Source organism: Myotis davidii, unplaced genomic scaffold (assembly GCF_000327345.1).
Source record: "Myotis davidii unplaced genomic scaffold, ASM32734v1 scaffold206, whole genome shotgun sequence".
Taxonomy (NCBI): Eukaryota; Metazoa; Chordata; class Mammalia; order Chiroptera; family Vespertilionidae; genus Myotis; species Myotis davidii.
In genome coordinates this window covers 2103797-2129450 of record NW_006297754.1, presented here as the reverse complement: position 1 = coordinate 2129450, position 25654 = coordinate 2103797, and the positions used below count along the sequence as shown (strand labels likewise).

The 25654-nt window shown below is 34.3% G+C and overlaps 1 long non-coding RNA gene across 1 annotated transcript; it reads right to left on the bottom strand.

Moving 5' to 3' along the window:
• Positions 1-383: 383 nt before the first annotated feature.
• On the bottom strand, positions 384-25226 carry LOC107184604. Its single transcript, XR_001515496.1, has 3 exons — positions 25145-25226; positions 14175-14178; positions 384-395 (listed from the first exon to the last, which is right to left on the bottom strand). It is a non-coding gene; the product is annotated as an uncharacterized LOC107184604 (long non-coding RNA).
• Between the last annotated feature and the right edge of the window lie 428 nt (positions 25227-25654).

Here is a 25654-nt window from a genome sequence, read left to right as displayed (position 1 = left end):
GTTACCAAACAGAATCAGAGATGAGCCCAGATTAGACTGATTCCAAGCCCTTAAGCAATTCAGCCTCCAATCTGCATTATATTTTATAAGTAATATTAACTTTAATGAAGCTGCTGAGATTTTTTAAATTTTTCTATGTAAAAATATACCTTGAGTCCAGCTGGTGTGGCTCAATGGTTGAGCATCAACCTATGAACCAGGAGGTCACAGTTCGATTCCCAGTCAGGGCACATGCCCGGGTTGCTGGCTTGATCCCCAGTGTGGGGCGTGCAGGAGACAGCCAATCAATGACTCTCTCATCATTGATGTTTCTATCTCCCCACCCCCTTCCTCTCTGAAATCAAATATAACATAAATAAATAAACATACCTTGAAAAACTTGATATATTTTTCTACTTTCTGTATTAATTTTTTTCCTTTTTCCCTTAAACGAGTAAATTGATGAGTTCCTTTCATAGCCTATTCAACATGTTCTATTTATATTTTTAGCTTAGTTTCTATTTATATTTTTCTTGTTTCTCATACCATAAGAAATTCATATGATTCACCTGATTTGGGGCATGTAGTGATCAACGGACCAATAACTGTTTTCAATAACACGTCACAGCACCTTCCTGCCTCCCATTTTTCATTTCGCCATTCTAACCATACAGATTTGCCTTCTGTTGTTACTAACAACCTTTACTCCCACTAATCACTATCTTCTATTGCCCTGCTCAACCCTGGAAAACTGGACCACAAATAACAGAAATTAGGAATACTTTGAAATTTGGGGCTTCACGTTTTGAATGAAATGCCTAGAAAATGGTGTCATTCACACACTCAGTACAATGCTTTAAGAGACACTTTAAACCCAGAGTATAGCCACAGAAGCAATTGTTGTAATTGTCATTACTGAAAATTAATATATGGAAAGCACTCATAAGATTCATACATGTCTATGCTAGTGGAGAAATCATGAACTATGTATGGGAAAGGAAGAGATGATATCTTGGAACCCAACACTGGTGAGAACCACACCAGAAATCTTGACCATTTTTAAATAGTCAGGAATACAGTTTCTACTGTTCTTTGGCCAAGAGGATCATGACCACAAACAATGTGGGTCAACTTGTCAAATATTTCCTGGCTGAACCCTACAATTTTTTAAACTTTAAAAAAATTAAATAGAATGAAAATTATAAAAATTAGAAAGTTTCATGTCTCTAAAGGTGAAGACTAGCCTTCACCTTTGGGACAGATGGTTTTCTTTAAAAAAATGCACCATTGTAACATTTATTTATGTAAGTTTAAAGCATTTCTGTATACTTTAATGTTGATGTTACAGATTATATTTTATAAGTGATATTATCTTTAATGCTGATGTAAATGAAAATTGCTGAGTGTAAAAGATATTAAATGTTGTAAAGTTAAAAAAAATATTTTGGTTAAAAGTTTTATTTTTGTTCCTTGGTTAGTGTTGGAGTGGGAGTGTTGTTGAAGAAAAGAATGGGGATGGGACGTGGTTGAATTATTTTCCATTCCAACGAGGCACATTTTTGTTGGATTTTTGAGTATTGTTTCCAATACCTAAAGTTTTTCTTGCCAGATCATGGAGATTCAGTAAGCAAGAAATTCTGCTTCAATGTCCAGTTGATCACCTGTGGCCTGGACCTGTGGAGTAATTTTCCAAATTTAGGTAAAGACTCCAAGACTGTTTTGGGAATATTGAAAGGCCTGGAATGTGCACTGATAATCTTATAAAAACATTTCTACCAGTAATAAAGATAGATACACTTTCCTTTTTCTCTAGGATAATAAACACCAGCCAAAGGGAGCCAGGACAAGAATTGCAAGAAAATAGAGGGAGGACAAAGACTACAGTTTTGAGAATATATGGGACCCTTATTGGAAGATGCCAAGAAATAACTTGTTGATATTTATCAGTCAGAGGAGATCTTAGAATCCTTGTATAGGAGCATGAAAATCATGTATAAACCTAACAAATACAAATAATGAGAAACTAAACTTACCCTATAGGTGCAAAATACAAACTTCTAAATTAGAGACATGTCTAGGTAAGAAATATTGTAACCTGTAAAGAATATTTTTATGGGTTTATTTTAGCCAAACTGATGATGATTTCCATAAAGTGTTAGTTTTATGCCCTCCTTTATACATTACAATCAAAATAAAATATTTGGTTAGAGTATCTAGAATTATCATAAATCTACAACAGAATTATATTTGTATTTTGGTTCTTTTAACCAACTATAAATGAAGAGAAACATTTTCCAGGTCCAGATTCCAATCCTAAATAACATTTGCATTTATCTGTCATGATCTTCAGTATCCTTTAGATGGATTCAGAACCTTAGTACTTCTTTGCCTGTTACTTTGACTTTTGAAGAGAACAGGCCAGCTATTTTGCAGAAGGATTTTTAATTTGGGTTTTCCTTAAGCTTACCCATGATTTCATTTAAGTTATTAATTTTTGATGAGAATGACAAAAAAGTGATGCCGTGTCTATCTTAATGTATCATATTAGGAAGCTAATATGCTGTTAATTTTACCTGTTAGTGTATATGTTAATTTTGATGGTTTTGATTTTATACTGCCACATATTTATAGTAAGAAGAAACACACAAGAAGCCATTTTCACTTAAGAATGTCTTTAATAAAGCAGTGAAAATTACTTTTTAAAATATCTTGACCGTAGAGGTTTCTTAAAATATTTATTGTTATAAAATGAAATGGGACATATGTAAAAAGCATATCTACAAACTGCTTATATATGACTAGAGGCCTGGTGCATGAAATTCATGCACTTGGGGGCTCCCTCAGCCCAGCCTGCACCCTCTCACAGTCCAGGAGCCCTTGGGAGATGTCCAACTGCTGTGGAGGCAGGAGAGGCTCCCATCACCACAGCTGCATGCACCAGCCATGAGCCCGGCTTCTGGCTGAGTGGCGCTCCCTCTGTGGGAGGGCACTGAACACTAGGGGGCAGCTCCTGCATTGAGTGTCTTCCCCCTGGTGGTTAGTGTGCATCATAGTGACTGGTCATTCTGCTGTTGGGTTGATTTGCATATTAGCCTTATATTATCTAGGATGGTAGTTGTGTAGAAAAGTGCTGTGCACATTTTTTTCACACAAAGACATTTTTATATGAAATGCCAATTGAAAGACCACCCACAGTTATTCAGATATGGGTATTTGGTAGATATTTTCTAACAAATAATTTAATTAAGAGTGCAACTTCAAGAAAAGAATAACTGGAAGATGGTGGCATAGGTAAACACCGGAAATTGCTGCGTCGCACAACCACTTCAAAAATACAACTAAAAGACAAAACGGACATCATGCAGAACCACAGGAAGGCTGGCTAAGTGGAAATTCTACAACTAGAAGGAAAGAGAAAAGCACACTGAGACTCAGAGGAGGTGCGGTGTACCCATATGACTGTAATCTGATGAACAGAATTAACTGGTGATTATAATAGAATCAGGGGCATAGAAAGGGAGTAGACTGACAATTCTCTGGGGGAAGGGTGTTTGGGGGGTGAGGGAAGAGACTGGACAAAAATCGTACACCTATGGATGAGGACTGTGGGGAGGGGTGGGTAAGGGCAGAGGGTGAGTTGGGAACCGGGTGGAGGGGAGATATGGGGGGAAAAAAGAGAAGCAACTGTCATAATCTGAACAATAAAGATTTAATTTAAAAAATAAATAAACTATCATGTAATTTTCTATTACTAACAGTTAAAAAAAAAGAAAAGAATAACTGATGATATTTGTCACCAATGATAGTATTCAGTCTTTGAAATGAAAACTGGAATTTTGGAAAACTTGTATCTGCCACCTGAGCTTGAAAACTTTGTAATACTTATGTCCTTTTTTTTTCTTTTTTCTTTTTTTTTTTTTGTCAGGATACCATTAGTGACATTAACAATATGAATCTTTGGTATTTTATAATAAAATGAGTCATAATTTTGAATATCTGTGCAATTTAGCAAATCTATATTTTCCAAATGACCAAAGTATACTATGACAAAATCATGTATAAATAAAATATCCATTTAAAATGCAAGATAAGCCAAGGCAGTTTTATATAGCAAGCTTATGAGAACTGTATTGATATGGTTTTAAGTTCCATATTGCAGATGTCCTTTAAGTAACTACCATTATGTTGGAGACTGGGTTAGAAGAGAGAAGGGATTAAATGAAGAAGAAAAAATAAAACAAAAAGAAAGACTCATGGACACAAATAACAGTAAGGTGATTGCCAGAGAGAAAAGGGGTAGGGGAAAGGTAGAAAGAAAAAGAGGGAATAAATAGTGATGGAAGGAGACTTGACTTGTTGTGGTAAACACACAACACAATATACAGGTGATGTATTGTAGAATTGTATACCTAAAACCAGTATAATTTTATTAACAAAATTCACTCCAATAAATGCAATATAAATAAATATTTTTTAAAAAGAAACTACCACTATTGAATTTTGCTATGCTACCCAAAATACCCACCATTATCTGAAGCAGCAATTAAAATACCCTTCTTTTTCCCAACTACATATCTATGTTAGTGAGTACACTTAAAATATCACATTAGTTTAAATGCAGAAGCAGACTAGAGAATCTGGCTGAAGAGCATATAACCTAGGAAGAGATAGAGGGGGAGGGGTTCTCTTCAAATCTGAAATCTAGAGAATAGAATTATAGTTAACAGTTTGGGGGGAGGAAAAAGTGAGTGATCAGATAGAAGAAAATTTACTAATTCTATTCTTTAAGTGTAAACTTTTCCTTTTCCCCTCATTTTTATCAATTTTGAATGTTGTTGCCTATTTGGAATTTTCTCACTAAGCAAAATAAATATTTTAAAAAAGAGAGTTCAACCTAAACCTCTATCCTTTCCATAATTTAAGTAAGACCTATCATGGAATTCTCTGTAACAGACCATGAAAAATCCAAACTTTATGTGCTTACACAATTTTTATTCCAACATTATAATTACTTACTAGTACACTGCTATAATCATCTATATACTTTCTTTTAAACTCTATGTTACATAAGTATACAACAATGAAAATATGCAAGAAATTTTCAACAAATGCAAACTATATAAGAAAAGATTTAATATGCTTTGTGTGTCTGCTTGTTTTTTGAAATTAGAATATCAACATGTATTTGGTGCTTCCAAACTCTGAAATAGGCTATTTCTTAAAAACACAAACATGGGAAAGCATAACAAGTGTAATTCCTCCCTCTCCTATGAAAAGAAAGTTTATGCCACATCATGTTGCAAATATAACTAATGTCATCCAATAGTAAAAGAAGCTGAAAGTTCTTGTCATTGTTTAAACTATAATCTTCAAACTATAGCAGTCTTTGGAAGGGAAAATCTGTATTATAATTTTAAAATATAAGTATCAATTAACTTTTGTTTAATGATATTTAAATGGGGTAAAAGTATTCAATAACAACAAAAAATCCAAAACCTAAGAAATAAAAAATAAAACCAAACATTAAAAAAACATTGTGAAATGGTAACTCTTCTCCATGATGTTCTTGTGAATGCTTGCTTCCCTTAAGGAAACCAACAAAAAGTGGAAGGGGGAGAATTAGATTAGACAACTGGGTAATAACCATAAGAGCATCCTTTTTAACAAATCTAAGTGCTGTTTATTTTGGAATCTAAAACAGTATAATGGAATGCTTGGTCCATAAAAGTCACTCAAGATCCAAAGTTATAAATGTCAATAATTTGCATAAAAGCTCAACTTTAAAGATTTGTACTGTGTACAAATGAAGACAAAAATAAGTACAAACATAAGAGTTGAATTTTAATATAGATATCCATTATCTAGTGTTTATGTAATGGAAGTCAAATGACTTCATTATTATCTGTGCTATTATATTGAATACCAAATGAACTCATCACACAGGCATACTTGCTTTACAAACTATTATAGCCCCATCAATGACAAGGGAAACATATATATGCAAACTTCTTTAGATGACTAATTTGATTTTTGTGTTAGCCGCTAATGTATTATTAATCAACAGTTCATTATACTTTTAGATAACCTTAGTTTACTTGGGCTTTATTTGTACACATGCATTTCTCTAATTTCTTGCTCTATAAAATTTTATACCTCTTTTTACAATATTGTCCTTAGGTAATGAATAAATAGATGCAAAAATCAGATGGAAGAATATAGAGACTGTTAAATTATTTGCTTATATCCAAATCTTAATAAGTGAAATATTCTGGCACCAAATTGTTTTTCCCACTAACTTGCTATTTTCAAAATAAAATGATTGAGCTCTTGCTTGGACTATACATTCATATCAAAACATCTCCTTGAACATATTCAGTTTATCCTTTCAATTTTTATTATTCTAAATTGGTTTCTGGATGAAAATGTAATTTGCTTGGTACATTACTTATTTTAATTTGCTAGGCCATACCCAAAATGAAAGATTTAGGTGAGAGGATATCTGAAAAAAAATCAATAATGAGTCAAACATTGTAAAGTTATTTTAAAAAAATCATAGGATGAAAACAGCCCCATTTTATAAATAGATGAATGAAAGATGATGCTTATGAGAAACAGCATATTTGTTGTGAGAAAATCTAGAATTCAAACAACCTGATACCATTATTAAAAGGCCACCTATTAGTAAAGGGAATTGACAATGCTTTCTGATCCTTTAATGAGGTAATTGGAGATACTCACTAGAATTCCATATATTTGTGTACAAGAAATATTCATTTAAAGACTAATTTTGAATTTGCTTGTGTATTGTTTTCATGTAGTTTAAATCCTAACTCTTTCTAACAATATGATGGATTATTTATACATGTTTGACTGGTCTTAGACATCATGAAGTGACTTACATTGCATCATTTAAATGAAATATTAGCTAAATGTATTTTCATAAGAAATAGCAGGATGAAGTCTAACTCATACATCTTATAAAAACATTTCAATAGATACTAGCTAATATTTATTTAATGCTTGATAAAAGTATATACTATTTTAAGTTCTTCATTTGTATTTAATCATCTAATGCTATTACAACTTATGAGTTTGGAGCTCTTATCTCCATTCTTTAGGTAATGAAACTCCGGCCTAGAGAAATAAATGATCCAAAGTACATGGCTGGAAAGGAACAAGAAGTTCAGACCCAGTCTGATCCAGAACTAATTTTTTTTTTTTGCCATTGGCCTTTTATAATTTTTTTTCTTAATTCACCAATAAAAAGAGTCAAAATTAATATCAAATTATGTATAATGTTTTGAATTCTAAAGGATGTGTTGAGAGGAGATTTGCTGACCTGAAAATTTACAAAATACATTTATATACATTAACTTTAATTACCCACTTGATAGAGGTGAACAAACAGATCCTTAATTGACCAAAAAAGAAGAAATATTGATCCTTACTTTATTTCAGTATAGGAAAAAATTAAGACTTACTAAAATTGGTTCCTTATATTCCTAACTTGTAGGGAGTAATTGCCCACTTCTACAATATTTATATTATTGATTATTTTTCTGTAAATATTACAAACTATATTTATTTCTCTAGAAAATTTTATGTCTTTAAAAAAGATATTATAAGTAGAATACTGGATAGTATTTCTTGTTAAATTCAATGTTGGAACTATATCTTGTTACAAGCTAGTCAGCCATTCACTATTCTAAACATTTTCTTGCATAAAATGTTCTTTTATGGGCATGGTCCTGGCAAGACTGTGAATGTAACAGATGTTTCAAAAGTTCAGTCAAATAATCCCAACATTTAGTAGTATTTTCAGTGAAAAGTTCTTGCAATTTTTACATATTTTGCAACTACAGAGGATTAGAATAAATTGAATGCTTAGCAATGAGTCTTTTCAATTTTTAATAGCTTCTCTGCTCCCAAATATAACCTTAACAGCGATATACATATTTCAATTAGAAGCAAGTTGATTTCCCTGTGGTTAAACCTTAGTCATTGTAAATGTTTGCTAGTATTCTAAAACTTAAGAAAAGGTATTTCTCTTTCTCCTGCTGGAAGATATAGTTTTATATATTTAATTCATGTATTTTTATTTCATGTATGGATTATTCATACAAAATAATAATTGCCTTGTTGAATGTAGAACAGACTAAACTAGTACAAAATATAAAGATATACATTCTAACAAGTGTACCGCTACACCCCGCCAAATTATTGGAAACAAGCATATCTAGGTTGTTTTGACAGCCTTGGATGCCACCAGATGGTGCTATTACAGAGCCAAATAAAAAAGCATTCACTACAAAATTAAAAAAAAAAAAAACTGTAGTTACTTTTTGGACTACAGAAGTCATTACCTTTCTCTTGCATATTCAGAGAATCCCATGATGTCCAATAACCCACACTGAAATCATACTTCAGGGTCTGGAAATTTTAGACTTAATGCATTTTTAAAGCTGTATTGAAAATATATTTTAAGATTCAAAAAAGCAAAAATTTCATATAAAATATGCTTTTAAATTTGTAGGACTCGATATATATGTCAGTAGCAAGAGTTCAAAATGTTAATTATTATCATTAATATTTCAAAATATTAAAAATCAATATTATTATTTATCTTTTGTAATCCTCACCTGAGGATATTTTCCAATTGATTTTTAGAGAGAGTGGAAGAGAGAGGGAAAGACAGAGAGAAATATTGATGTGAGAGAAACACACCGATTGCCTCTGCACGAACCCCAACCAGGGCCCAGGCAGGGAGGAGCCTGCTACCTAGGTAAGTGCCCTTGACCAGAATTGAACCTGGGACCCTTTGGTCCACAGGCCAATGCTTTGATAGTGTTTAGTATATAATATGTGATTTTAAACATTACCTATTATCATCATCATTAGGGTGGCTGACATTAATGGGTCCATGGCAAAACAATAAAATAAAGATAACACAATGTTTTTAATTATTTTACTTTAAAGAATTTTGTTATTAAGTGGTTATAGCTTATAAACAACACATAATATCCCATCAATATAAGATTAGTAAATACAATACTAGACAGTTTTGTTTCATTTTTTAATAGTTTTATGTAAAAGGTTATAAGCTATTTTAAAATAATATCTAAGAATATAGAATGATAAGTGAGTGTACATCCCCTTCATCTCTTAATTCACTTTCATTTCCAGAGATGATCACAATTAGTGTTTTTAGTGTTATTTTAATGGTCTTTCTTGAAAAATGAAAAAATTGGTAGTCTTTCTGATTTATAAAACCCAAAAGAGTGAGGATCTCTAATAGATTTTGCCTATAAATATAGACAGGACTGCTCTATTTTCTCAATCAATGATAATTCTTTTACTATGAGGCAGTTACAAGGAGCTCATATTCTCTCTCATTACATTATATCCACCACTTATTTTCTCAGCTCTTTTATATTCAGTCCAAAATATTTATTGCAGTTAATCATATCTCTATTTAGTCCTTTTTATTAGGTAGATAGTAGATATGAAAACTCTATACTTTAAATATATACCTTTATATATTGTTAAAATTAACTATAAAATATACAAGATGATATATATTACATATTACAGCTATGTAATAAATCACCCAAGAACAAGCAAAGTGCAAATCATTGAAATAAATTTTTAGAAATATTAAAATTATATTCATAGACTATTTTTAAGTTATATCCTGCATGTTAATATTTACTACATTTTCTCAAGACATCAGTTTATTTATATTTTTTAATAGTGTCATTGGGAAAGAATATGTGATTAGCAAATACTCCTTTATTCCCTGAAAATAAATTCAAAGATAGCCTTCTTTAAAATGGCAATCTCCTTCATAACCTCAAAGACATGTGCTAAATTATCACTGTCTGGGTAAACTTCACAGAAACCCCTGAAACTTTATTAGAGGCTCCAATATTTTCAAACCTCTTTTCTTATCCAAAGTCTTAGCAAAGTGGTTAAGAGTTATAATATGTGACTAGTGTCTATTGTTTCTTAATTATTTATTTATTTTTTCGTTTTCTCCCGTGGAGGTGATAATAAGCATATGGCAGAGAGCCAGGGATGTGTTAATGTGAAGGAAATGGGATTTGCTAATTCCCAAATAGTGAAGACAGACAAATAAAACAACAGTGAATAAACAATTCCTTAAAAATTGGACTGTTTGCCAATATAGAATGCTATACTATTTTAATAAACAGAGATTAGGACATTATGGAACTTTATTTATTAAAAACAATATGTCTATGAATTATGCCTTGTGTTAAGCTAAATTACACAGTTTTCAAAAATATTTTCTCCCTTCTGCTCCTATTGTCTTTCCTCTTCCTGAAACAGTGTCCTGGACCAGATTTGTGGCTTCACTCCAGTTTTTCTTTTCTCCTGTATTGCTCTCCTAAGTTTCCCTTTCCCACCAACACTTCAATATGTAAACAAACCATAACCCAGTTTTTCAATAAAGAATTCCTTAATTATCCCAACTATTTATATTCTCCTGTTTTGTTATAGCATAAACCTGTATACTATACAATTTATTTTATTTTCTTTGCTTTTACTTCAGTTCTATCAGACTTTGCTTCCCAGAACATCCATTGCTTAAAAACAGGAGACATGACTATATTGTTTATCTATACTTCTCAGTCCTCTCCTGTCCTTATTCAGTGAAGATTATAGACAGGATACATTATAATACATAACATAATGGATCTCAGTATCATATGCACTGAGTTTATATTTTTCAATATGTTCAAAGTTTTGTACCCAAACCTCAAGAAATATATGGATATAGGTAGAAATTGATATTAGGTCTCTCTAATAATTGTCAAAGAAGATAACTTGCTTATGTTATTTTGTAGCTAATTTTGACAATTGCTAAATTATTACCTTTTTTCCCTTACCTAATAATGAGGCACGTACTGGAAGCTACAAAGATGAACCTAAAATCATGATTGTCAGTTTGGATGAGTCATGCTGGATGATATCACATGGAGAATGCCAAGTGAATTATACCTAGTTCTTCTCCTAATGCATTTCTAAGCAAGTGTGTGGAATAAAACACATACATATACACAAACACATTGTAAAATACTCTCAATATAGCAAACGAAAGGTAAACATAAACTTTTAACATTTCAATAGACAGAGAAGTTCTTTCTGACTGAAATTATTTGCTCTATATATTAACTAAGCATATATTTACTTTTATTTTGAAATTGTTCTCAGTTTGAAATTGTTATTTTAAAATTAATTAATTGGTAAATTTATCAATCCAAACTAATATATATAGTCACAGAAATTGGTAATAAATAAATATTTAGCTAAAATTACTTTATGGTAGAAAATTTAAAAAGAAGAGAATGTTTAGCAGCTCATCTACTACCAACAGGTTTTGCTGTTTGATGAAAATTTGTTCACATCGATTTATTATTGATTGAAGGAAGTCCAATAGTAATCATAGCAGGTCCCCACAGTTTGATATTATTTAAAATGTGTAGTTTTAGAAACCTGATTTTTTTTCTTAGCAAAAGACCAGAATATATTTTTCTCAAATGAATAAATTAATTAACATATTCATAAAGACTGATACACAGGTAAGAACAATAAAAGATATAAATGTAAGTGATAACAATATTTATTACTACATCACTTTCCACCATTTGATCCTGGGATTTATCTGCCACCAAAGAGAGTTCTGTTCATAACCTTTCCAGCTTCTCTACCTTTTGGGTAGAGAGTCAGCTTGAGTCCTAAAATTTTGTGATAGATACTCAGAAAACAGGGCAAAGAGATAGAATTAGAAAAGCAGAGTTGAATGTTTTATAAAAACAAACAAGTTTTATTTACAGGAGCAAAAAAATATTGAGATAAAATGAATGAGAAAAAGAGAAACACTGAGATCTTGTCATCTTAAAGTAGGAAAAGAGATTTTGACAGTACTGAGATTAACAGGTAAAGAAAGACTTTGGGGCATAGCAAGGTTTGGGAAAGTTTACACTATGATTTAAGTATCCCTTAACACGTTAACACGTTATGCGCTCAACTTGTTTTGTCTTCTGGATGAAAAGTATAGTGACTGACACTATACTTTCTGTCCAGACTGGTCAGTCACTGGTACCACCAGCATATTGGTGAAATCAGATATCACAGGCTAAACAGAAAGGAAGACAAAACAGGCTTGGTGCTTAATGTGTTAATGTTTTTAAGAAATTCAAGTAAATAACTAGAAAAATTAAAAGTATTTATATCACCTTAGATGACAGGGCCATATTTCTTTTAATATCCTATATAATAAAAGCCTAATATGCAAATTGTCCCTTCAACTGGGAGTTCGGCCGCTTCCTATGACGTGCGCTGACCATTAAGGGGCGGCACGAAACATGGTGGATGTCTGCAATGTGGTGCTGACAGCAGGCAGCAGTGGAGGCTCTGCTGGCCCTGATGGGCCCTAATGAGAGTGGGACTGCAGCGGGATGGTGGAGCAGGCGAGCGGGCGGCACCAGGCTAAGGTGGGTGTGACTAGGGGCCTGATCACCCTGCCAATCACCCCACAAACAGTAATCAGCAGTGGTGGCTGGCAGTGGGAGCACAATCGCCCTACCGATCACCCCACAAATGGCAATCAGCAGTGGGGGGGGGGGGGGGCATGGCCACCGCCCGGTTACCAGGTGCTAAAGGAGCTGGGCGGAGGCCTGATGACTCAGGCAGAAGGGAGTGTGCAGGGGCCCAGGGGCCCAGGTGTTTTCCAGGGCCCAGGAGTCAGCTGGTACCTGCCCTTCCACACCACACGCTTGAACTTCGATCACAGGTCAGCCCTAGGGACCACACCTGTGCACAAATTTTGTGGACTGGGCCTCTAGTCTATATATATAAAAGCCTTAGCAACTGGACCAACCGGCCAGTAGCTATGATGCTCAATGACCACCAGGAGGCAGATGCTCAATGCACAGGCATGGAAACATGGAACAGACTGATGAATCTCAGAGGGAAGTGGGGAGAGCAAGAAGAGATTAACCAAAGATCTTATATACATTCTAGAGGTTTGGTGCATGGCCTCACACGCCGGTAGGGTACCTCGGCTTGGCCTGTGGGGACCGGGCTGAAACTGGCTCTCTGACATCCCCCAAGAGGTCCCAAATTGTGAGAGGGCACAGGCCAGGCCAAGGGACCCCACTGGTGCACAAATCCATGCACGAGGCCTCTATTTCTTCTATAGAATAGAATTTGTACTAGATACTAGCCCCATAGGATTCTGGGCATTAGTTGGATTACATTTTAAAATCACTGTAATTTATAATGTTATTTATACATTTCAAGTTGAACTGATAATTATATTCCCTGACCGACATTTTTTTCCCCCTCTAGATAAATGACATTATATTGCTTGTTAAATTAACAGAATGTATGAGTATGGAATTTTTAATAAATAATAGCTAATTTTATTAGCTGTATCAGAATTTCCCTTTATTTACTCATTATGCAGACAAATTTAGTGAACTTTAGAATTTAATATTTTTACTATGAAACATAGTATAGTATAAAACTTTCCAAACCTAGATATACCCAGAGTCTTTTTCTTCACCTGTTACTCTTAGTACTGCCAAAATCTCTTTCCCAACTTTAAGATCCTCATTTTTCTCTTTTTCTCATTTATTTAATCTCAACAGGTTTTTGCTCCATTATTCTTCGAATTGCCAACTATTTCATTAAAATAACTTCTTGTTTAAGTATTAAATACTTTCCTGATAGAAGAAATTTGAACAAAAAGAAACAAATGAATCTATAAAAATAAAAGCTTAATATGCAAATAGACTGAATGACCAAACAGCAGAACTACCATCCAGATGACCTTCCGGATGACCATGCTATGACACCCCCTGGCACCAGGCCAGCCAAGGCGGGTGCAATAGGTCAGGGGCCAGGCTATTGCCCCATGATTGCCCTGCAGAGGGAGGCCTGGGCCACTGGCCGGCGGGGCAATCAATCAATCAGGGGGATCTATGATTGCCCTGCAGAGGGAGGCCCAGGTCACCGACCAGCAGACTGTGGTGGGTGGGCAGGGCCTCCCTCTGTGGGGTGTGATCGATTGCATGATCGCATTGTAGAGGGAGGCCCAGGCCACTGGCCAACGGGGCAACTGTTCAATCAGGGGGCTCCACAATCGCCCGAAAAAGGGAGGTCCAGGCCACCAACCTGCAGGCTGTAGTGGGTAAGTGGGGCCTACCTCTGTGGGGGCAACTCATTGTGGAGCCCTGGCCGGGTGGGCAGGGCCTACCTCTTTGAGGCAATACATCATGGAGCCCAGGTCAGGTGGGCAGGGTCTACCTCTTTGGGGCGATTGATCACGGGGCTCCTGGGCTGTGGGAGGGCACAGGCTGGGCTGAGGGACACCCTCCCCACCAAGTGCACAAATTTTATGCACTGGGCCTCTAGTATTATTATATTTTCCTAACCTGCTATGACACTTCCAGGTTATAGGACATAGCCATCTCTTTTTAAATTATTTCTTCCTCATTAAAAATGTAAATAAAGGACATTGCCCTTCAAACTCCACATCTCTAGTATCTTTAGATATTGAGAAACAGTTGTAATAAGCAGCTTTGGTAATAGGTGAGTGTGTTTGCTTAGGTACATAAAGGTAAAGCAAATTCACAAACACAGGCCTATTCAATCTCAAGTAAAGGCTTAAACTGACAACCTTGGCAACATTCCACTACATACTGTGGCATACATACTGTGCTAACCCGGCTGTGCTACTGGAACTCCAAAAGAGTGACCCCAGGGAACTGGACAACAGGAGTGGGGATAAGGGCATAGAGGGGATAAATGGTGACAGAAAAATAAAATTTAATATTTTTTTAAAAAGACAAACTGAGAAAGTTTAAATGGATAAAAAACATATTTTTTTTAAACTGAGGATATATTTCTCTCAATCCACATATTGTACTAGTTCTTTCTTGCTGACTCACTATCACATTAATTTTTAGGTATTTTCAGTGGGAAAACCTGGAGAACTACATTATTACCAGCAATTTTTGTAAGTGAACCAAAATTATAATTCTGCATGTGAATTATCTATATGTCTACCTTTCAATCTGTCTTTCTGTGTGTCCTAATCCACAGCAATCACTCATTTGATTTTGTCCTATTTAACCATAAATAAGTTTCCCCTCTGATTTAGTCAAATCCAAAACAGTAGTTATCAGTTAATGTATCGATATTGGGTGATAAAAACTCATACTGACATAAATTATAAGTAAACTGGCAAAAATAAGGCTGACTAAAGAAACTATTTCTAAATTCTTATTTTTCATTTTACTAAAATAAGCATTTTAAAAAATAATATTGATTGGGAGAGACAAATGAAATGACAAAGCTTTGAGATATATATACACACACACACACACACACTGTATATATATGTATGTATGTGTGGTAATATTTCTATGAGTTTGCTAAAGAGTATAGAATAATTAAAGAGAAATATATAAAAGGAGAAAAGTAAGGTGAGATAAGTGTTTCATTCGGTGTAGTCAATCTGAAAACAACCAAATCAATCTTTTAGAAGTTTACTCATGACAACTTTCTATATTATTTTACATTGACTTTCTCTCCTGCTTCACAGATAAGCAATTCAACTTTACAGAAAGGTGGGCACAGTCAGACATCAGTTCAGAAATGGAAAATTGTAATAACTGTATTTTCAGACATAATTTACAGGTTAAACCTAGTGGGAATTGCTTTCCTCCGTGTGGACTTTTAAGGATGATGCATGCTACAAAATGTGTGCTGCTCTCATTTTTCCTCTGAAGATCACTGGATGCTGTGAGATGCAGATGATGACACAGGTGATGCTGCAGACCTCCACCGAATTAACAGCTCTGGGTTTCATCAGCAATCTGTTGATATAGACTGACTCCCACGTTATTTTTTTTCTCTCTAGTGGTTGGAAAATACAATTTTTAATGGTTGAATGAATTTCTATCCACACATTGACTAATAGTAAATCTTTTTAGATCTCATTCAGCTTTATCATTCCCTCCGGCAGTTCAGTTGTTGGCTCAGATTTATTGAGGTCCGACAGAATGCAATTGAAATCTCCCTTTGAAATAAAGTTCCTGGCATGAAAAAAAAATCCATAAAAAGCCTCATCCTTAGGACAGCGACTTTTATAGTGTAGAACTGATCTGACTAGCTCTCAGATGTTGGCCTTGGATAACAGTTCAGATTGTATTATTGTGTATGAACCTTGAGTCTCCGCTCTTGCTGTTTTGTTTTTTTTTCTTTTTTACTAGCACACCCACGCATATTATACTCTTTCTCACTTGCCATACAAAAGAGAATTCAATCTTAAATTAGATATAAAACAATTTCACTGTGTTTCTCCTTCTATAATGCAATAAAGCAATATTCAGGAAAGGAGTTAAATCAATAATCTGTAAGGACTTTAGAAGACTAAATTCATGTTCCATTTATTCTCACATAAATATTGAAATGTTTCCTTAAGATTAAGTATAAATAGGGAAGTACCAACATTATTTAGAAAATATCATTATTAAAAATCTCACCAGTCTCTTAAAACAATTATTCATTTCTTCATTTTCTACATGGGTGTTGTACAATAAGACCACTTAAAGATGTAGGATTTTACTGTGGCAAAGCCTTTCTCTTGAATGAAATTAAAATGGAGGCAATGTAGTGTAGCTACGAACAATATTGAAAGAACATAGATATATACCTTTATAAATCCCAGCTCTAATTGTGCTAATTTCCACAGAGAATGCAGATTTTTTTAGTGTTTTTTCATATTTGTTAATTTCTCAAAGGAAATCTAATATATAACTCCAAATTGCACAACCCTATTGATGCTACTCCTCTAACTGGAGCTGAACTGGCAGAAAAGGGGAATAGAGTACCTGAATTTCTGAACTCCTGGCACATTCTTTATTCTTATCACCATAAGTGACACATTTCTTATAGCAGAAAGAGAATCCATTCTAGTCAGTATAAGAAGAAAGAAGTTCTTAGAGGTGCAGATGTACCTTAATTGTAAAAATAAAAAAAAAAAAACACTTTAGACTGATTTCTGAATCAACTTCATCATCATGCTATAGAATATCTTTCCATGAGAGATTGTCTTCTGTCTTCTCTGCCTTACAAGGAGATACTGATCATGGTCCGTCCTTGACTGGGGATCAAACTCACAATCCAGGCAAGTGCCCTGACCAGTGCATGGGATGATGCTCAACAACTGAGCCATTCTGGCTGGGTTGATCATGGTTCTTAACCTTTGTTTCATAAATGTCCCAAAGACTTCTGGGTAGAATTCATAGTACTGAGAAATTAGTGGGGAAAACCAATTGTAAATTTTAAAAAAAATATTTTGTTGCTCTACATGTTTCTTTCATAATCCTATTTATTTATTTACATACAGACAGATATATATTTTTAAGAGCAGTTTTAGGTTCACAGCAAAATCTCACAGACAGTATACACACCCCCTGCCCTCACACACAGCTAGCCTCTCCCACTGACAGCATCCTGCATCAGAGGGGTATGTTTGTCACCTACACTGACAAAACATTATCACCCAAAGTCCATAGTTGATGTTAGGGTTCACTCTTAGTGTTGTACTTTCTATGGGTTTTGACAATTGTGTACTGAAATTAACTCACAATTATAGTATCATACAGAATAGTTTCACTGCTCTAAAATCCTCTGTGCTCTACCTATTCATTCTTCCCTTCCCACCTATCTTCTTGAAACCACAGATTGTTTTATTGTCTTAACAGTTTAACCTTTTCCAAAATGTCATATAGTGGAATCATATAGTACGTAGCTTTTCCATAGTAGTTTCTTTCACCTAGTTTACATTTTCCCCATGTCTTTTTATGACTGAAGAGCCTATATCCTTTTAGCTTTGTATAATGTTCCATTGTCTGGATGTACCAGAGTTTATATATACACTAGAGGCCCAGTGCATGGTTTGTGCACTGGTTGGGTCCCTAGGGGCTGCTGGCTGCTGGCCAGGGCCTCCCTCCCTTCCCCCTGGCCGGCCTGCCCCCTGGTGGAACTCCCAGAAGAACTCCCGGTGGAGGGGACAATTTGCACACTATACTTTTATTATATAGGATTTACCTACTGAAGGACATCTTGGTTGCTTCCAAGTTTTAGCAATTATGATTAAGTCATTATGGACATCTGTGTGCAGGATTTTGTTTGGATATAAGCTTTAGACTCTCAGTAAATACCATGTAGTGTGATTACTGGAACATATGGTAAGAGCATGTTTAGTTTTTAAGAAAGTGCCAAACTGCCATCCAAAGTGTATGTATCACTTTGCATTTGCATCAGCAACGATTAAGAGTTCCTGTTGCTCCACATCCTCTCCAGCATTTGGTGCTTTGAATAGTTTGGCTTTTTGGCATTCTATTAGGTGAATAGTGGTATCTTATTGTTGGTTTAATTTGCAATTCCTTAATTATATGTGGTGTTAAGCATATTTTCACATGCTTATTTGCTATTTTTATATCCTCTTTTCTGAGATGTCTGGGTATTTTGCCTATTTTTATGTCAGGTTGTTCATTTTATTATTGTTGAGTTTTGAGTTATTTGTATATTTTTAATAACAGTTTTTTACCAGATACGTCTTTTTAAAATATTTCTGTCAGTCTGTGACTTTCTTATTATCCACAGTGACTTTCTCAGAGGGAAGATTTTAATTCTAATGAAGTCCACCTTATCAATAATTTATTTCATGTATTATATCTAAAAAGTCATCACCGTACCCAATACCATCTAAGTTTTCTCCTCTGCTACCTTCTAGGATTTTTACAGTTTCTGTTTTACATTAAGCTTACATCAATTTTTAGTTAAATTTTTGAGATGGGTGTATGGTCTGTATCTGGATTTTTTTAAATTTATTTTTGCATGTGGATGTTAGTTGTTCTAGCACCATTTGTAGAAAAGACTATCTTTCCTCCACTGTATTACCTTTGCTCCTTTATCAAAGATCAATTGACTATATTTACATGGGTCTATTTATCAATTGTCTAATTGTTCTATTGCTCCATTTTCTATTCTTTCACCAATACCACACTCTAGTAAGTCTCTGAGTTGGGTAGTGTAAGTCATCAGATTTTGTTCTCCTTCAATACTGTGTTGGCTATTCTGGGTCTTTTGCCTTTCTGTATAAACTTTAGAATCAGTTTGCTGATTTCCACAATATAACTTACTGGGATTTTTATTGAAATTGCATAAAACTTTTAGATCAAGTTGGGAAGGACTAAAATCTTGATGATATTGAGTATTTTTATGCATGAACATAAAACATCTCTCCAGTTAGTTATTCTTTGATTTCTTTCATTATACTTTGATTTATTTCATTATATTTTATAGTTTTCTTCATAGATTTTATACATATTCGGTTAGATTTATATGGAAGCATTTCACTCTTTTGTTACTATGCAAATGATAATGTATTTGTAGTTTCAAATTCTATTCATTGCTGGCATACAGGAAAGCAGTTGACTTTTGTATCATAACCTTGTACCCTAAAACCTTCTTGTTATTGCTTATTTGTTCTAAGAGTTTTTATTGTTGCTGCTCATCCTTGATTTATTAGACAATCTAAAATGTGAGTTTCATGTTTTCCTTCCCAGTACGTATACATTTTCTTTTCTTATCTTATTGCATTAGCTAGGACTTCTACCGTAACTATATATTTATTTTATATTTTGAAAATTATTCTGAGAAGGCATCTATAGGATTTGGCAGATATTCAGTAGTCCTTGGCAGAAATTCACACAGTTAAACACTACTATTATAAAAATAAATAAATGAATACTGCTGGAAACTGAACCACTTGCCTCTTCCATGATCCAAGACAACAAAATGAAAGATATAAATTCTTTTTGGGTTAGTGCAACTGATTAAATCTAAATTATTAAGCATTGTAGTTACAAAGGAAAATAACACATAGGAATCATTTGTTTCTTCGTTTTTATTTCAGGTTCATGATTATCTTGCTGTGTGCTAAATTATCCCAGGGCACTGCAATAAATGTAGAAAGATGTCCCTTGATATTTTAGATATTCTAGGTAAACACGATGATGCGCAACAAGGGTCATTTTGTGAATGTTAATTTCAGATAGTTCAGAGCTTCAATGTTAGATCACACTGCCTTTCTTTTGATAGCATCACATCTTTGCAAAGTTAGATTTACAGAGTTAGTTGTAAGAAAAAGCAATTACTAAGCAAAGTCAGTGTTAAACAGAAAACAAACATGGTAGTGAGCAATCTGAATTTAATTATAAGAAAGGGTGCAGTATCAGTTGACACAGATATCATCTTAGTGAGCAATTGTGGATATTTGAAAAATTAAATTAAAACATTAATCTTTTCATTTTATTTTTTCAAATAGCTACTAAATTGTTAGAACACAAACTTTAATGAGTTGTTTATCCCTATCTTTTTAATAAATAATTTTACAGGTTATGATTATCTTTCTATTTATTTATTGCCTAGCATTGTGAGAAATTTCTGAGTCACCAACATCACTTCGAATTGAGAAAGTTCATGGATCTCTGCCTTAGATTTTACTTGGAAAAATAAAATTTGCATTATGGGAAGCTATGAAAAATTGGCAAAGAAATGCAAGGACCTCAGGTGGCAAAAGTTCTTTATAGAAGGTATAACTTCATTTAAGCCATGTCTATGGAATACTGGGATATGCATAATATAATTGTAAAACTGTAGGTTTTCTAATCATAGGGAGTAACTAAATCTAAATTTTTAAAGCATTATATTGTAGACAAAATGTTTTTAGGAGGCAGTGAAGATTAAAGGGAGGAAATCTAATGGTAAGAAAAATAGCTAATTGCTATTGAGATTATTGGTTTGAAATATTTTAAGAAGTTAAACTAAGGTTGTTTGGTAAGTGTAGAAATGAAAAAGACAGATGAACATTTTTGAACTGAAAGACAAAGACTAATTTGATGTAGGGAATGAAGGGGAAAAATGAATGGCCCAATATCTCTAGCTTTAATGACTGTGTCAATAATTATACCATCAGCTGAGTGGCTAATGGGACAATTTCTGACATAAAACTTTATACTTATAAAAATTCCTGAGGACACAGATTTGGAGATAGTAGGTAGTAAGAGGAAATTAACAGTTAGTGAAACCCTGAATGTGAATGAGGAAGTAGAAGCAGATGTTGAAATAATGTGGTATTCTAACAATTAGAGATGAAAAGCAACAGCTAAAGAAACTCATATGTTCGGAGAAGGATGTATAATAACTATAAATAATATCATGAAAACTAAAGGGGGAGAATTTTGCTGATGGAATGTGTCTTCCTTGTTAATTTTTAATAAAGATTTTATTTCCACAAAACAGCCATATTATTCACTGTTTGTCTTCATTTCTAAATGAATCTGATATACTGGAAAATCATATGAAGTAGAATTGAATAAGCTTTGGAATGAGGAGTTTGAGTTTCAGCTCCACAATTCATCTGGAGCATCACCATGAGCAAGGCACTTAGTTTATCTGAAGTTATTGTACAACTAGAGGCCTGGTGCATGAAATTCGTGTGTGTGTGGGGGTGTCCCTCAGCCCAGCCTGCACCCTCTCCAATCTGGGACTGCTGGCTCCCAACTACTCCCCTGCCAGCCTGATTGATGCCTAACTGCTCCCCTGTCAGCCCAATTGTCCCTAACTGTCCTCCCCTGAAGGCCTAGTCACCCCTAACTGCCCTCCTTTGCCAGCCTGGTTGCCCCTAACTGCCCTTCCCTGCCAGCCTGGTCACCCCCAACTGCCCTCCCCTGCTGGCCCCATCACCCATAACTTCCCTCCCTTGACAGCCAACTGCCCTTCCCTGCCAGCCTGGTCACCCCCGGTCACCCCTAACTGTCCTCCCCTGAAGGCCTAGTCACCCCTAACTGCCCTCCTTTGCCAGCCTGGTTGCCCCTACCTGCCCTTCCCTGCCAGCCTGGTCACCCCCAACTGCCCTCCCCTGCTGGACCCATCACCCATAACTTACCTCCCTTGAAAGCCTGGTCACCCTAACTGCCTTCTCTGCAGGCCTGATCACCCCCAACTGTCCTCCCTTTCAGACCTGATCCCTCCCAATTGCCTTCCCCTGCTCGCCTGATCACCCACAACTGCTCTCCCCTGCAGGCCATCTTGTGGCGGCCATCTTGTGTCCACATGGGGGTGGCCATCTTGTGTGTCGAAGTGATGGTCAATTTGCATATTACCTCTTTATTATATAGAATTAAAATAATAGTATTTGCTTTCTGAGGCTGTAGAAGCATTAGCAATCCTATACAGAAATTAGAAAAGTGCCTGACACATATTATTGTAAAAATTTAATAGTGTATATGTTGTTTTGGTTTTCATCACATAATTTGGCAAACTCCAGTTAATATATACTTTTATCATATAATTTTCAAAATTAATATAAATTTCTCTTTTTGCTAAGATTTTATTTTCCATCAGAATACTTCATCCATGGGTTTACTTAATTCTTACAATCACCTAGAGTTAGTGATTGTTTTCTTACTGTTATAAATAGTATATGGCAAAATACTAAATCTCTTTAATTTATATCCTAAGAATCATATCTATAATTATGTGTTTAAATAACTTTATCATGTTATATTATTTTCATCACATTTTCTTAGATCTTTAATTATACCAGCTAAAGTGTTTTCCCTCCTCCTAATTTCATCTTCTAAATTGTCTTTAGTTTGAATTCAAGTAATTGACCAACATATATGAATTTAATGTGTGATGAATTATTGTGCTAAGCATTCATTTTCTTAATATTTCCTTTAAAAGGCATTCCAAAGATAAAATGTCATGTTAAAATTTGAAACACCATTTCTTCCTGTAAACTTGCTGCTGCTATCATTATTCGATCAACATTTTCCAAGACACCTAAACTCCCAATCTCAGTGACAGTGCTGTTACTTCTATATTTTGTTCCCTTGTATCTAATTCATCACCAGGCAGGTCTTGTCTTAACTATTTGCCACATCTCTAATTCAAGCCATTATAATATGAACAACCACCACCACAAATAAAGGTTCTAAATTACCTCAAATAAAGGTGGTACTATTATTTCAACTGTATCTTTCACTTATTTTATGAAGACCAAAAAAGAAGCCTATTATATGACTTCTATATATAGAGTGATATAATTGTAAAATGTTTTGTATCATTGTACACCATTGAGGTAAATAACTACCGTATGCGTGTTTTCATTAGCAATGCTTGTTGGTGCTTCCAATTAGGAAAATCATTATTATGAGGTTCACTTTCCTCAAGCATAAAAATGGAAATAATAATACACACATGGTTATTGTGAGGATAAAATGATAAAATGAACATAGAGTTGACCCCAAACCAGTCCTATGTGTACAGATCATCCAACTACCACTTCTTAAAACCTCCTGATTATTTCCTACTGCCTTTCAATTATTCCTACTGTAAAGATTGTGTAGTCAGAAAATCGTATGGTATGTGGATGATGGAGACAGTGTCTAACATAGCAGCCATGTATATTATTTATAACTATTTGTCTAAGAAGTATTTTTCTGGATAACTGTACCATAATTACCCCTCTCTCTTCTCTCTGGAATGTCAAAATGAATAAGCCAATATCTTCCAATTTCTATGAAATTAAGAAATATATCCTTTACCTTGAGCTTAAAGAAAACACACATATTTGAAAGTAGTATTAATAGTTCAGTAATTTAAAACCTATCCTCTGATCCAAACTGATTAGGAAAATTTACAATTAACAGACAGGAAAAAATGAAAAGGATTTAGGCAATCTCCGACTTTCTGACAGCTCATTCTAAATTGACCCCAAATTGTTGTTTTTTTAACATATATTTATCACTTTTAAACGTGTTAATTGTGTTGCAAGCACTGCAGCTGGGATTAATTTAAGAAGTTTGAATTGCCTTCTCTACAGCTGGTGAACATTGAAGCAAAACTGTGAAATAAGCTTTGCTAAAAGAATTAGAGAATTTGCAGTGTTAATTATTCAATGCTTTCTTTTGGAATTCTTTCTAAGTCTAGTCATAAATTATAAGAGGAATTGTCCTTTTCTTATACTATTAACAGAAGTATGACATTTGGCTGTTTATTATGCTTGTTTTATGTATATATTTCTAGTTTAATATCCAAATGTTGCAAGAATTTTGGAAAAAAACACCAATGGATTTCAAAACTAAAGTGACACAACAAAAAATCATCCATTACTAAAACACAACACCCCCCTCCACACACATACACATAAAAAAGGGTTAGATAATCTTTAATATTTATTTACTTAAGATTCTTTCACATTTCTTTATCTTTATGTAGAAAGACACTATTCTGGAAGTCATTAATTTTAAAGCCTCAATCCACTCCTTTTCACTCTGTCCCTCTTTATGTGTGTGGACATAAACACCATAAAATGCTTGCTTCATATATATGAAATTTAAGACAAAATACATATTTGTGTATATACTTCTTTAAATGGTAAGATATGGCATATACAGGGAAAAGTAGAGGTTATGGGTGATCTCTGACAGCATTTCCTCTTTATTTTAGAAGTAAATCTCACAAACATGCTCATAAAATTTAGTATCACTTATTCATAGTAAAAATTCATATATGAAATCAGGTCGGGCTTTAATCTCTTATTAGCTCTGACCATATACAATATAATTAGATATTCAAAACTGAAAAAAAATTACCTAATTTACAAGATAGTTTAATAAATCACTCTTTTAAAATTACTTTGCTAATAGTTTCAGCATATATTATAATAAAGGCATACTATTCATTTTATTTAATTTTTACTGATACAATTTTTAAACTAGATCCAAGCAGAGGCATTAACATAATAAATAAAATGTATCCATCACCTATCTTCAAAATCTACCAATTCAGTCAATCATTTAAAAACTCTAATCCCTTCCCTCTCTACATTTTTTCTTAATTTTGTTGTTGTTGTTCTTGTTCTTGTTGAAGATAACAGGCCCTTCACCATGTGGTTATCTACAATATGGAATTTGATGATGGCAAAATATGATGTTAGCTAAGATGTTTCTTGAATGCAGAAAATGGGAAGTGAACAGACAACAGTGTCATTCACCTCCTTCTAGGGCCAGGCCAGAAAAGCAACTAAATCAGAGTACATCCACCCTCAATTAATAAATTAGACATAGCTGAGGAGATAATTTTCAAAAAAGAAGGGCAGAGGATGCTTAGAGGATGCTGCTTGCCAACCATAACCCTCGTGGAACAACCACTGTGCCCAGGGCCAGAATGAGAGCCAAAATTGGGAGATAAAGAAATAACCCCCCAAAGAAATGAAAGGAGGAATCACCAAAAAATCAACTAAATGAAATAGAGGCATGCAATCTACACTAATAAAAGAGAAAAATGGTAATTGGCGTACAACGCTACCCTTTTCATTGGCTAATCAGGGGGATATGCAAATTAACTGCCAACTCAGATGGCAGTTAACTGACAACAAAGATGGAGGTTAATTTGCATATGTAGGCACAATGCAGGGAGGTGAAAGGGAAAGCAGGAAGAAGCCCCCTGCCACTGAGAGTGACCGGAAACCCAGGGGGGAGCTAAGAGCTGGGGGGCAGGGCAA